Raw genomic sequence first — 15,701 nt, 5'->3', positions numbered from 1 at the left:
TCTATAGGGCAGTTCTACTCTCTCCTGTAGGGTAGCCATTAGTCGGAATTGACTCGATGGCAATGGTTTTATAATGAGAGTAATGTTAAAGTAAAACATTGACACAAAGACAGAAAGACCTGGCAAGATCACACACACATACACAGAAAACTACAGACAATATTACAATTTTTGAATATTGGTGCAAGAAATAAACAAAACAGCAGCAAAACAAACTTAAAAAACAAATCTTTTATAACCAAGTAGGATATTTCTAGGAGTGCAAGGATGATGTGATATGAGGAAAACTGTTAATATAATTCAACATATTAATAAATTTAGAAAAAAAAACCATTAATGCCTAAAAGGTATTTGATGAAAATTTATAGCTACTCCTGATTATTTTCAGTAAATTAGGCATCAGTAGATAATTAGGAGTTAGTGTGTAATTAGGAGTCAGTGGGTAATCTCTAAGGAACGCTGATGGTGGGATGGGTAAGCACTCAGCGGCTAACCTAAAGGTCACCAGTTGGAACTTACTAGCTGCTCCGCAGGAGAAAGATGTGGCAGTATTCTTCCAGAAAGATTACAGCTTTAGAAACAGTATGGAAAAGTTCTACTCTGTCATATAGGGTTGCTGTGAGTCAAAATTGAGTCAACCACAACAGATTTTTGGGTAATTTCTCAAAAAGAGAAAATATATACTCTTCAGCCCAAAAGCCAGCATCTTATTTAATGTGGAAACCCAAAAGGTATTCCCATTAAAATCAAATCCAGAGAAATATACCTACTATTGGTACTACCATTTACCATGCTAATAAATATATTAAAACTCAAGAGAATGAAATTAGAGTAATAGTGTCAGAAAAAAAAAAAAAAAGACTTAAAATACCTCTATTTGTGGATAACATGATTATACATCTGGAAAACTTAACAAAATGAATAGAAAAACTGCTACACACAGTAACAACATAGTAAGGTAACAGAAAAAAAAAAACATTATTAAATCAGTAGACTGTAAAATAATGGGATGTCCCATTTCAAATAGCAAGCAAAAGGCAAAATTTCTATATGCAGAAGTATAAACCATTTTATAAAGTCATAAAAATAGACACTAAAAGATGGAAAGACATAGTTTGTTCTTGAACAGAAATATTCAACATTGAAATATGTCAATTTTCTCTAAATTAATTTATAAATTTAATCCAATCTGATTAAAAACCAACAGGTCATTTTTCTGTTTGTTTTCTGAAATTGTTGTTGTTAGGTGCCATCAGGTTGGTTCCGACTCATAGCGACCCTAAGTACAACAGAACAAAACACTGCTCAGACCTGCACCATCTTCGCAATCTTTACCTGAGCCCATTGTTGCAGCCACTGTGTCAATCCATCTTGTTGAGGGTCATCCTCTTTTTAACAGACCCTCTACTTTCTGAAATTAGTTATGTGAATTAAATATTTTATATGCAAATAATAATCAAATGAAAGTCACCAGGAACATGTTCCAAAAGAATAAGCTAGAGCAAACATGGATTAGGATATATGAATGCATATTGTAAAACCTGCGTAATTAAAAGTGTAGTGTTGTAAAACAGTGTAAAACTTGTATAATTAAAAGTGTTGATCCATGAATAGACAGACCAATGGAACAGTATAGCAACTTCATAAAAATGCATATGGAAATTTCATGTATGATAAAAATGGAATATTAATTCAATGTGGAAAAGACTAACTTTTTTTAATAAATGAAATATTGATAACTGAATATCCATTTAGAAAATAAAGGATATGATTGTATACCAGGATAAATTCCAAACAGATTAGAGAAACAATAAAATAAAAGATACATAAATTAGACCACACAAAAACTTTTTTTTTTTCTGGCACAAAAACATCATAAACAAAATCAATTTTGCACTTCCTTCAGCATGTTGGGAAGAGATATTTGCAATGTATATAATGGACAAAGGGCTAATACCTTCAATATTCAAGAGCTCCTAAAATTCAAGGAAAAAAAAAAGAGATTAAGGTAGAAAAATAAATAAATGATAAAAACAAAGAGTTCATATAAGAAAAGATAAAAATGGCCCTTACAAATTTGAGATGGTAATCTTATCAAAATATGAGGAAGGTAAATTAAAAATATATTGATATATCACTGTGAAACACAAAAAAGCAGTTTGGCCTTTTCTCGGTTCCTGAGAGCTGTACTACACCCGATGCTAACAAATGGACGCGATGCTGACTAAGCCTCAAGAGACATGATGTAATCAGTCACGGTCACATGGTGAAGCCAATAAAAGCTCTGAGCCCTGAGACTCAGTGGGTCTCAGGAAGCTTCCTAGTTGGTGACTATGCATGAGAGAGGGTAGCTCCTCCCTTTTTGGGACACGGAAGCCCTCTCAGATCTCATCTTATGCATCTTTTCTTTTGTGTCATTTTTGGTTGTAATAAATCTGTAGTAAGTATGGTATACTTTTCTGTGAAATCTGTGAGTCATTTCGGAAAATTATAGGACCCAGAGAAGTAGTGGAGGCTGGCTGGCCTGATAACGTGCTACTGATTTTGTGGCTAATACCCTGATAGTGTAAAGGAAAATCCCAAATCTGGGGCCAGCTAGTCTGAAGTGGATGGAGTCATGTGCACTTCCAAGCTTGTGACTGGTACCTGCTGACATAGCCCCGGGTGGCTGGCTATAAGCGAGAGAGAAGGACTGCATGGGCAGTTGCAATCTGAACTGAACAGGGAAGGGAAGATGAGATTTCCACAGGACACAGTTGGTGTGTGAAGTGGGATTTGTTATCTACCACACAATTTAGCGTTAGAAGTGGGTGATTTTCATCTCCCTGGATTGATTCAAACAATCATATTGCAATTATGGTATTTGCCAAAACCCAAAAGTTTGACAGCGTAGTCTGTTGGCAAGCTGGCCCTCATATTTCTGGTGAGAATGCAAAATGATATAAATCATGCAGGGAGAAATTTGGCAATATTTACCAATATTGACTCAGCAATTCTAATTTAAAAATCTACGCCAAAGAAACCTTGGTTAAATATGCAAAAGATTTCTCATTGTGGCTTTATTTAAAATATTTGAAAACAACACAAATGCCTATCAGTAGGAATAAACTATGTTACATCCATACTGTACCATACCGTGCAGCCATAAAAAAGCAATGAGTATGATTTCTACCTATTAATATGCTACCTACTGATACAATAAAGGAAGCCCTGATAGTGCAGTGGTTAAGAGCTCGGCTGCTAACCAAAAGGCAGCAGTTCAAATCCACTGTCGCTCCTTGGAAACCCTATGAAGCAGTTCTACTCTGTCCTATAGGTTTGCTATGACTCGGAATCTACTCAATGGCAACAGGTGCGAGATATGATAAAAATAATTTTCACAAATGATCTTTGTTTTATAAGAAAGGAGAAAGTACAAAATACAAGTGTATGTATATATTTGTTGATTTGTTTTTGGCAAAAGAAACACTGAAATGATAAACTCAAACTTATATCAATATAGTCACCTGTAGGGAAATGAGGAAATGGAAGGGGGCGGGATTTGAAAGGTGCAGCTCTGGAAGCAAGACTTCTCTGAATGTACCTTGTTATGGTGTTTAAATACTGCAAGAATTAAAACAACAACATGTATTTATAAAAGTAATATTAAATAGAAAAAAAATCCCTAAAAATTAAATACAGAGCCAATGTTCCTAATGTATTTCACATTTATAAAAATAGTTATTTTAAGAGACTTTAGAACATAGTGCTTTGAACATACATTTCTTTTTGGAATTTATTCAAAATACAAGTAAATGCACAAAAAATAATCAACTTCATTCTGCAGTCTATTTGTAAGCAGAAGTGTTACCGATATGGTTATACATGGTATATATAATATATTTTGGTATATGGGCATTCATTGTACTAGTCTTTCTACTTCTGGGTACATCTGATATTTTTCATTTAAGAAAGGAGCATAATGGCATGAATGCTTACAACTCGAATTCTATGCCTGATCCAGTTTAAAATATGTTAACTTATAATAAAATTTTCTTAATTGGTGAGTCCATGACATTTATGAATGTCTACAAAAAAAAAAAAAAAAACTAGAGGATTCTGTGGTCTCCAAAAGATTACATTTGGAAAATAAATCTAAAAATTTTGAATAAAATCTCCAAATTCAAACTCACTGAAACCACAATGTTTTTTCTGCAGATTCCCGTCTTTGGAAGGTAGTTTAACAGTACTTTTTTTTTTTTTTTTAACTTTTATTGTTGTGAAATTATAAAGAACAAAACATTTACCAACTGAACATTTTTCATGTGTACAATTCAATAAAACCAATTACATCAATTATGTTGTTCAACTATCACCAAAAATTGTTCCCAAATTTTCCATCCCCATAAGCAAAAACTCTGTGTTTCCTAACCAATGGTTCTTCCCTTAGCCCCCATCCCTCCCACCACTGGTAACCACTAATAAACTCTAATCTCTATACCTTTGCCAATTCTAGGTGTTTCATACTAGTGAAATCATACAATATTCGTCTTTTTGTGATTAAAATCTAATACCTTTTTCTATTCAGTAATATATTAAATTCAGAACATTGGTTCAATAGATACTCACTGAACATTAATTTTGCCTTCTGAAGGCATACACAGATTTGAGAAATCTATTTAAATATATGAAGAAACTATCTTCACTGTGTCTCCCTCTGTATAGTAGTGAATTTTCCCATCACTGGAAGTGTTCAAATATTCACCATCATGAATAAGAGGAGTTTTCATTTTCTGTCTACTAGATATGCAAAAAGTATTTTCCTTTGTTTTTTTAAAGAGTGTGTATAGTTATTTATTTGTAAGGGACAGGGAAATGTGTTTTCCTAGTCTACCCTGAAGAACAAATATGTGTTTCAGGCAACATGGAAAATCATATGGAAAAAAATATTGTTAATAGTTTCTATTATTTTTTTATTATTAATTCTGCAATTTATTCTAAATTTTATTGGCTCAGATTGGAGATTTCTGGAAGTGATATGATATGAGGGAAAACAAAACAGGGTTTTGGAATCAGTTGTTTGTAAGGGCAAACGTGGATAACCAAGAGTCCCTCTACCTGATGATTATGGGAATTTGGCAAAGCTGTACATGCTCTTAGCACTCTCATCTCTAAAACAGAAACAATATCTTTCTCTTCAGTGTTTGGGAAGATGAAAAAATATGATTTCTCTATAGTGCCTGGCTGAACACATATTATGTGTACAATAAGTGTTGGTTTCCTCTCCTTTCTCTTTTTATTACAACTTAACAGTAAATGAGGGAGTTTTACATTTTCATAAATTAGAATTTCATAGATATTGAATTTCACCACAGGAAACTGGACTTAGTCAAAATTGTTTTCCAGTAGATCCTGTAATCAAGATGTGTGGACTTATTAAAGACAGCAGTAGATTGTCCTTTCCAATAACTGGATAAAGAGAATCCATTTATAAATTGCTCAGGAATTCTTTTCTACAGTGGAACAGTAATCCACGTATGCAAAAGCTTTCCCTCCAGTGAAGCGTGTGAGGAAATTTAAATCTGCAGTTTAAATTACCATAATTGTTTTTATCTTTTTTTTTTAATGAATGGTCTGTTTTAAACCCTTACTTATAGTAGACCAGACAATGATTTAACGTAAGCTGGCTAAACAAAAAAAGCTCATTGCTGTCGACTCAATGCTGACTCATAGTGACCCTATAGGACAGAGTAGAACTTCCTTATAGGGTTTCCAAGGAGCAGCTGGTGGATTGGAACTGCTGACCTTTTTGTTAGCAGCCCAGCGCTTAACCACTGAGCCACCAGGGCTCCATAAACTGGCTAGTTTGTGCTAAATTTCAGGTTTTGTAAATCATAGATTGTTAAATAAGTATTTTGAAAGGGTCACTCAATCTACATGGAGAATAAGCCTATTTCTTTCCTCTAAGAGTTTTTTTTTTTTTGTAAATTATGCACAACTCCCATGATTTGATAATGTGTATGGTGTTCACATACTTTGAGATCTTTACAGTCTTGAGACAGAAAAATGCATACTCAACTTGTATTGTAAATCATTCTCAAATATTCAGTTATAAAAGTTCATCAGAATTTTATGTAAATGACAGTATTCAGTATTCAGATTTGAAAACCGAGATGGTATTTTTCAATCGACTAAAAAAATCTGTGTTCAAATGTCATTTTATTCATTTTTTTTAAAACCAGCTGTACCTCATAAGCAGGGCAAGGGTTCCGAAGGACAGTCACATATTTTGTAAAAACTAAATGTGATTCTGAAAGTGATTCCACATTATGAGTGTGTTAGAGAGTAAAAAGGATTAATGACTATGGCTATAAAAAGATGTGATTATTCCACATAGAATTCATGCAGCTGTGTCTTTTACAATTAAAATACTGTGATGGTTTATGAACATTAAATGCACATATTGAAGGAGGCTTTCATAGAGAATGAGAAGGGTAGGGCAATAAGACAAAAAAATCATGATTCTAATGTTATCCTATGATTAGTTCAAGAAGCCCTGGTTGCACAGTGGTTAAGCTCTGGGCTGCTAATGGAAAGCTCGGCGGTCGGAACTCACCAGCTGTTTCGGGAGAGAAAGTTGTGGCCACCTGCTTCTGTAACGATTACAGTCTTAGAAACCTTATGAGTCAGTTCTACTTTGTCTTGAAGGGTCACTATGAGTCAGAATCGACTAGATGGCACACAACAAGAAGAAGATTTGTTCTTAGGATTATACAACTTTGATGTGCTGTGATTGTCCTAACTGTGTATTTAATTGTCCTGGTCTTAAAGCCCTGGTGGCGCAGTGGTTAAGAGCTTGGCTGCTAACCGAAAGGTCGGCAGTTTGAATCCACCAGCTGCTCCATGGAAACTCTACGGGGCAGTTCTACTCTGTCCTGTAGGGTCGCTATGGGTCTGAATCGACTTGACGGCAATGCGTTTGGTTTTGGGTTTTCTTTGGTCTTAACGTCATCTATTTTGAGTCCATGAGTGTCATGGTTAGTTTTATGTGTCAGTTTGGCTAGGCGATTTATTTAAACAAACACTAATTTCTGCACCTCAGAAGAAAGCCCTGGGAATCTACTTTGGAAAAATAAGCCATTGAAAACCCTATGGAGCACAATTACACTCTGTCACATATAGGGTTGACATGAGTTAGAATTGACTCGATTGCTACTGCTTTGCTTTTGTGAATGAATTTTGTAGATGCAGTTAGTGTCTACAATCTGTTGATTTGAAGTAAAGGAGATTGCCCTCAATAATGTGGGTGGGCCTCATTCAATCATTTGTAAGACCTTTAAGAGCAAAAACTGAGGTTTCCCAGAGAAGAAGATATTCTGCCGCAAGATTGCAGTGTCAACTCCTGCCGAGTTGCCAGCCTCTTAACCTGTGCTATAAATTTCAAAATTATCTGTCACCATGGATTGCATGAACCAATTCCTGAAAATAAATCTCCTATTGGCTCTGTTTCTCTGAAGAACACTAACTGATACAATGAGAAACAGAAATTAAAGATCTTTCCTTAAAGATTAAAGATCTACTCACTCTTCATTTGAATTTTCTGAATTTGTATTCTTATGCATAAGGTTATTGAGGATAGAGTTAATGCTCTTAAAAAGTTATAATAATAATAATATAATAATAAACCACAATGGAGAGAGAACGAGTAAAATAATCTAGGGTTAAATTAATAATGACTATGTGGTAGATTGTATTATTCTTTGCGATTATTTACTGCATCATCATGGATGTAAACACACATATATGGATTAATGATCCAGTACAGAGAACAACTATGAGTAATTAATCAACACATTCTCTTTATCCTGGTATTCGGAAGGAAAATATCATGGTCAGTGGAATATGAGTGAGCCGGATGTATGCTTGAACCTAGCACAAGTTTGAAAGGCATCACAAAGCTCCACCTGTTCTCTGGCTCTCTCCCTCTGCCAGAAGAATAGCTTGTCTGAAAGAAAAGCTTCTCTTTCAACTTGATTCCCAGCATGAGAAGGCGCACAAAGCAGAATAGCAGGACCTATAGCTGTCAACATATAATATGAGTCAGAATCAACAAATGTTGTTATAATGCACTGAAATTTGGGAGTCAATTTTTTTACTGCAATGAAGCTGACTCTTATGCGTTGGCAGTATTTTATTTTGTTATTATTGCCACTGGCCTTGAATCAGTCTACTGGCCTAAAATGTATATATTATACTCAGAAAAAAGTATTCCTTTACGGACAGACATTTTTCTGGTCATTCGACTTCCTTATACTTGAAGATCTTATTGCTAATGCCCATTTTGCTTTGCTGTGAGTTTTACTGATATAAAACTGCTATTTGAGCAGAAATTCTTCTCACACAATAACCATTGCAATCATGACTTGAATGTAACTGTTTGAAGGTTTTGCTTTTCATGTAACCTTTTAACTGAAAACTGTTGTCACATTTTGGTAATAACAGGCCACACTATGCTTTCTGTTAGTCATACAGTTGTTGGTGATTGCTGTCCTTTTGAAGTTAGTTAGATTTCAGTTTGCAGGGTGTTTATGATATTCCCACTGCTGAAGGCCATTCTTCCTTCGTTCAACATATTAAGGGGTACCCACTGTGATGGCACCTATCGTTCCTCAAATATGGTGTTGTGTATGTTTGTGTGGGGGAGGGATGTGGGAGGACTCTTTTAGGAAACAAATAGATATAACAACAACAAATCCTAGAAAAATAGGCCTCTGGCAAGAAGCAGAGCCAAATATATAAAGACAGTGAAAAACAGACACATTGGCTTAAAACCAATTGGCATCGGCAGGATATTATGGGAAGGAAGTAGCTAGCCTTATATAGCTTTGACAAAAAGAAAAATATAATTATCTTTTGGAAAACACTTAGAAGGAAAACAACTAACCTTAAAATTATTAGCAGTTTCCACCAAGACTGATAAGTATCTAGACAAAATTGCCTAGACACCAAACTACTCCACACAGTATTATGACAAGAAAAAAGGAGGGACTGGAAATAAATGGTCCCAAGTTTGGTGGCACTGAATCTACACCAAGTGAAATACAATTAAGTTGTTTCTAATACTGAAGCTGTTGACAAACAATACTATAATGAACATTTTTGTTATGTATCTTTATAAACTCCTGCTATTATCTTTGTAAGATTAATTCTCAGAAGTGAAATTTCTACAGCTGTTAAGTGCACTTACGATTTATATAGATACTCTAAACAGCGCTGTTCAAACCTAATGAGCAAATAAATCACCTGGAGGCCTTGTTAAGATGTAGATTCTGAGTCATTAATCTGGGATGGAATCTGAGATTCTGTATCTCTAACAAGCTCCAGGGTGAAGCTGATTTTGCTGATCCGTGGACCACACTCTAGTAATGAGGCTGTAACCCACAATAAAATTTAATTATCAATTTAAATGTCTGTCTGTATCAGTGATCCTGAGTATTCCTTTAAGGAAGGTCTTGGGTCTTTGCACTGTTACAGGTAACTCAATATATATTTGTTAAACAAATAGACAAATGATTTATTTACCATGTCAATGTGCTATATAAAATAACCAGAAAAATACAATCAAATTTCTGCCATTTTATAACTTCAGTTTTATCTTTTGCCTTGGTTGCCAGGGACACCATTATTAAGAACTACTGACATGGCAATCTTTATCTCATCTTCTTCTTTTTTATATTTTTTAATTTGTACTATTATTTATATAAGTGGTTTTAAATTATTTTAGTAGGAAACTGCCTTGGAAAACATTAAAATTAATTAGTAATTTTGCTTTCACTTCTACTTTATAATCAGAGAAACATGATTGAAAGAGCTAGGATGAAAAGATAGATAGATAGATAGGTAGATAGGTAGATGGTAGATAGATACATGTATACATACACGGGTAGATAGATGAAGTGATATAATTAATCTTAAGTAGTGTAAGTAAATGTTTAGTTTTAAATAGTAGTATGGTAGTTACTATTCTCCTTCAGTAACATTTATTTTAATGATTCCCTGATATTTGATGCTACAGAAAATATTTATTTTCCTTTTTTTTAGCTCTTTTTTCTTAAAGCAGAATAAGTATTCTAACAGTGGAAAATAGTTCCATGAATTTTCAAGTGATTTTTCGTACTTGATTAAGAAATAAATCATTACAATTTTTTAGAAAATTGACTTACTTATGTTATAGCTAAACCAAAATAAATGGAATTTGTTTTTCCTAAGAAGAGACTAAGTGAAAATGAGAAAGGCAGCTGTTAATCGATTTTGAAAAAAGGTGGTAGATGACATAGATTTAAAAACTATCTGTGGATACTTTATACAAAACATAATTCACACAGAGAAAAGTGAAAATTATTTCACAAATTAGATGAGGATATTCAGGATTTCTTATACTTACAATAATACAAAGAAATTAAAAAAAAAGAAACTGATATTCTATCCACATTACTTGACACTGGCTGCCTTCTGACTTCTTTGAACAAGATACACAGAGAGAAACGAACAAATCTATTGTAAAACTTTCAAGGGAAATGAAATACTTTGCAGGCATTATTATTTATACATCGGGTGATCATTGATATAAACCAAACCTGTTGGCATTGAGTCGATTCCGATTCATAGTGACCCTATAGGACAGAGCAGAACTGCCCCATATGGTTTTCAAGAAGCACCTGATGGATTTGAACTGCCGACTTTTGGTTAGCAGTCGTTGCTCTTAACCACTACACCACAAGGGTTTCCGATCATTGATTTAATACTTATTATTTAAGAAAAATAACTGTTCTAATAAGTTAATAGATTCGGAACACCAATCATGCACTTATTTTTCATTCCAACAACAAAGAAAACATTGTCTATGTTAAAAAAATATATATATGATAAAACGTGTATGCTGAGAAATACAGTAACCAAAAGATACATTCTCATATGAAGTACTTTCAGAAAAAAAATTTTAAAAGACACACAAATAGAAAAAAAAATGTTTGCAAATACATCTGTTAAAATTTAGTTATGGCTTTTAAAAACCCTGTGCATATAAGAACATTCTTCAAGCTGGACTTACTTTCTGTTTGTCTGAATGAAAAACTTTTATTTATAATTGTTATAACTTAATAAATGTTAATGTTCTCTATTCACACCTAGAATGACTTTTAGTTCAATTTTTAAAGAATACTTTTTCCCTCACTCCTCTGCACAGGAAGGTGTTTTCACGTTCCCTCATGCCTGACTCCTGCCCAAGGGGTTTCAGTGAGTTAATAGAAAGGCTTGACGTAGGAAAGAGATTGGCATGAGCCACCCCGCATCCTACTCCTCGTCCTCTTTCAGATCTGCTTGTCCTGAGAGGGAATATATCTTGCTCTGCTTCTCGCTGTAGGCAAGCTTTGTAGAAAGACCAGTAGCTTTCCTGTGCTATGATTGGATGGACAAGTCTGTGCAATTCTGGAGATTAGAGCGTCTTTAAAATTGCTGTAAATATTTTGTTATAAAATTTTTACAAATTTTGTTATGAATATTTTGTTCTCCATGTTCCTTAGTCCTTTGTCTTTTCAATTGAACCAGAACCCAGGTTTGGTGCTTTTCAATGGACAACCCACTGTCCCCCCAATAAACCCAATAATTTAAAGTTTCTTTTTCTATGCACACATTTTTTTCCTATATTCAGTACACACATATGCCTTTTTTTCAATGTTCATCATATATTGTACTATAATGAAATATATTACAAAAACAGTAATGGAATATATTCCATAGCTAGAAATCAATATACCCCAGAAGTGCAATCTTTATCAAGATTGATTCTTTAAATGGAGTGGCTTATTTTAGATATTTAAACAGTGATGGAGTTTAGATATTATTATCCAAACTAAAAGCTAGCTGATTTACTATACTGATAAATAGTCTGGAAGCTATAAAGTGAAATAAGTGGGGAAAATGATATATATTGAAGAAGGTTTTTTATAATTTACTTTCCCCTATATGAAGATAATTCAATCACTGGCTTTATCTATCATAAAATACCCTATTAAAGACTTCAAATATGCTATCCAAAGTTTTATGTCTAAGTCAATAATATGATGTACTAAATAACTCTTGGGGAGGGGAAAGTTGTTCTTTATTTATTTCCATTTCATCAGCGCAGTACCGGTAGTGAATATTTTACCGTCAACTTGTTTTGAAAAATGTGTAAATTTAGTTGAAAATCTAGTTATCTAGGAAACTTAAAATAACTGTCTTTTTGTTTAACACTTGCTCATAGACACTGACAACCACAGCATGTTAATATTATGGCTACTGGTTGGTTTTAGTCAATAAATAGAAATTCAGTTCAAGTTAAATACCACAAGACTCAATTAAAGAAAAAATGGGTTAATACAATTCCATGTTCAGTCAGGTAAAACATACAAAGCTAAAAATATACACTTACACCAACAAAGAAGGTTTAGTGTAATTACAAAGCAATCGTTAAAAAAAAAAAATGTCTGAAATCATTCCTGGTACACATTTTAATTAGAGATGGTTCACATCCTTAAGCTACTTAAATAATTTCATGCATTTTAGGTGAATTATTAACATCACCAAATAGAAATTCCTAAAGAAAAATATAAGTAACTTTTAGGGAGAAAAAAAGAATTCTAACAGAAAATACCATGAATTTTAAATCCAAGGAATATTCAGAGATTAAAATGTGAGTGAAAATGGCAATTAATTGAGTGGCGATCAGAGAAAACGTTTAAGTAGTAAGCAAATCTCTACATGGTAACATAGCAGAACTCATCCAGTTTTTATTTATGTGTGTGTGTATTTATATGTAGGTACATGCACCCTCCTTTAAGGAAAAGATTGAACAAGACTTTTAAGTAATAATTGTAAGGCAATTTTGAGACAGCATATTACTATCATTGGAATAATCAACACAAAGAAGTAAATCTATCCCAGAAAAAAATTGAAAAATGGTTTATAAGGAAACAAACAATACAGAACAAAAACTAATTTTAAGGCTAAAGTGTGGTGACTATGATACCAAAGCAATGAAATAATTAAATCAAAAAGTCTACAGAAACTTTGGTACTAAGGAACAAACTGTCCTTGAGAATCATTTGTATTTTTTTATCTCTCTTGTCTTCTCTCTGTCTCCTCCTTCCTTTCTTACTTCAAGAACGTATTTTAAGTTCTGCAATCCTTTTAGGTGCTCAGTATTGTTGATAGAATGATAATGAAGTCTAACATGTATTTCCAAACTACTCGGCTTTTTAGAGGAGGACTTATACAAATAATTTAACTTTCACCTTTACTTCAAATTTGATAGCATTAACAATTGACATTAACAAGCCAAACAGACACAAATTTCATAGAATCACAGTTTTCACCATTTTTGGGATATTTCTTGATTTTTTTGCTTTCTACACTACTGTAATAATAATAACAGTAACTTAAAGACATTGCATGTTTAAATGATACAGCATCTTGTGCCAAAGTCATCTTCCTGAATTAACCCTAATTTTCCCATGACCCCGTCATATAGAAATTACTCATCCCTTCTCTACTGCCAAGCAAGCCAAAAATCCAAGAAGTTACTGAACTGTTTTTAAAGTCTCGTAGATTGTAAAAAAAAAAAAAAAAAGAGGGGAGGAGTCAGGATTCAATACCACATTCATCTGATCTCTTTATCATATTACTTTATTATTATTCCTTTATGGAAGTAGGGAATGGAGAAATAGTGTTTATTCAGGGTCTCTAACATTTTCTGCCCTCCTGACCCACCTATACTCTCCATCTTTAATTCCTTATGGTTACTTGGAAAACTTAAGTTTCCTAACAAGCCCAGGGATCTACTCCTTTCCAACTTCTCCACCCTTTGTTCACCGTGCTCTTGCTTGGATCCTGATTCTCCCTAATTTTGAATCTTTGTGACACTGACTTGCTTCTGTCTCTCAATTTGCTTCTTTCATTGGGAGTCCTTCCTGAATCATATCTCAATTATCCTCTGCTTATATTGTAAACTTTTGACGTTTATCTAGAGTACTGAACAACCTCAATCTCCTGGCAAAGGGTGGTTAATTTAACAAATTTTTGATGAGAACTTACTGTGTATGAAGCACTATGATAGCCAGTGGGATAAAGTAGTAAAAAATACAGACAAGCTCCTTGTTTTCAGGAAAATATGCAGAGGTGACTGATAATAAAACAGTAGACAAATAAAATAATTTTACATCATGACAAATACTATGAAACATTAAAAGTAAGATCATAAAGTGCTAGAGAATAGTGGGGTTTCACTGGAGACTATTGCTGGTAGGATGGGCAGGAAAAGTCTCTCTGAGAAAGTAACATTTCAGCAGAAAAATGTGAAGGCCGTTGCGGCTAAAAAAGAATGAGGATGAGAGATAATGTCATTATCAGATGTAACCCAGGGTAAAATTATCATGTAAGGCCTTATAAACCACAGGAAAATGTTTGGATTTTATTTTAAGTAGCCAATTCTAGGTATTAATTAAAAGAGGGAATGACATGGCCTGAATTAAGTTTTAAGAAGATCTGTGTGGAGGATGGACCACTGGAGTATTCCAGGGGGAAAAAAAAAAAAAAAAATGATCGTGACTTGTTTAGGAAAGTTGGGGTGGGAGGTCAGGAGGAAGTTTGATTTGGGTGGCGCAGCGGTTAAGAACTCAAGCTGCTAACCAAAAGCTCGGCATTTCAGATCCACCAGTCTCTCCTTGGAAACCCTACGGGGCAGTTCCACTCTGTCCTCTAGGGTCGCTATGAGTTGGAATAGACTCAAGGGCAACGGGTTTGGTTTGGTTTTGGTTTTCTGGAGGAATCAGCTGATGTGACTTACTGACAGACAGGACTGGCAGGTAAGGGGAAAAAAAAAGATGCCTCCTCTAAGAGGAGGAAAATGAAGAGCAGGTTGTCTTTCATGTGCCACCACACCCTTGCTTTGAATCAGCCTGCCTGGCTTTGGGCTGCAGTAGATTTACCGAGAAACTGACAAGGAAGCAGGGACTCATCTAGACTGTTTTTGTGGCTTTTCTACCCAACTTCATTCGATGTTCTTTATTATAGGACAGTGCAAATCCATTTCTAAATGGAATGGTTGGATGTGTTTTGAAGTTATACACAAAATTAAAAGTATAGAATCCTGGGATATTTTAATATATTAAGAAAATGTCATGTTTTGTCTATTGCACTGTAACTCCCCAAATATAATTTAATTATATTCTAAATGATGAATCATAGATCACCATAATAAACATTATTAAATATTAGCTCTCTTAATTTTATAAATTTATAAATTGATTGAAAAGTAACATTACTGATCTGTATTCTCATATTATGCATCATAATACATATTTCTTTATCACTCTTCCCAAATTGTATATCAACCTCAATCAGAAATACTAAAATAGCATGAAAATGTAATTTTAGATCTTGTCATTTACTCCAGGAGCTTTTTCCTGCCCTCTATACCCAGAATTAATGACTCCCAACTGTGATCACTTATAACTAATTTTTAAACAAAATTTGACACATCTTCTTGTATTTTACAGTGTAATAACCTGACTATATTTAATGTGTGCTATTAGATTAGAAATTGCTTTTAAGGCAGGGACTAAGTGATATTCATCTACCTCATGACTGTGAAAAAGGCATTTAATAGTCACTCAGTAAATGTG

General features: G+C 33.9%; 1 protein-coding gene across 2 annotated transcripts in view; it reads right to left on the bottom strand.

The window, feature by feature from the left end:
• BRINP3 (BMP/retinoic acid inducible neural specific 3) overlaps nt 1-15,701 on the bottom strand; it is a 467,772-nt gene that overhangs the window by 220,538 nt on the left and 231,533 nt on the right. The window lies entirely within an intron of this gene.

Source organism: Trichechus manatus, unplaced genomic scaffold (assembly GCF_000243295.1).
Source record: "Trichechus manatus latirostris isolate Lorelei unplaced genomic scaffold, TriManLat1.0 scaffold00095, whole genome shotgun sequence".
In the NCBI taxonomy this organism is placed as follows: domain Eukaryota; kingdom Metazoa; phylum Chordata; class Mammalia; order Sirenia; family Trichechidae; genus Trichechus; species Trichechus manatus.
The sequence above is the reverse complement of the archived record's forward strand: the minus strand, read 5'-3'. Positions and strand labels throughout refer to the sequence as shown.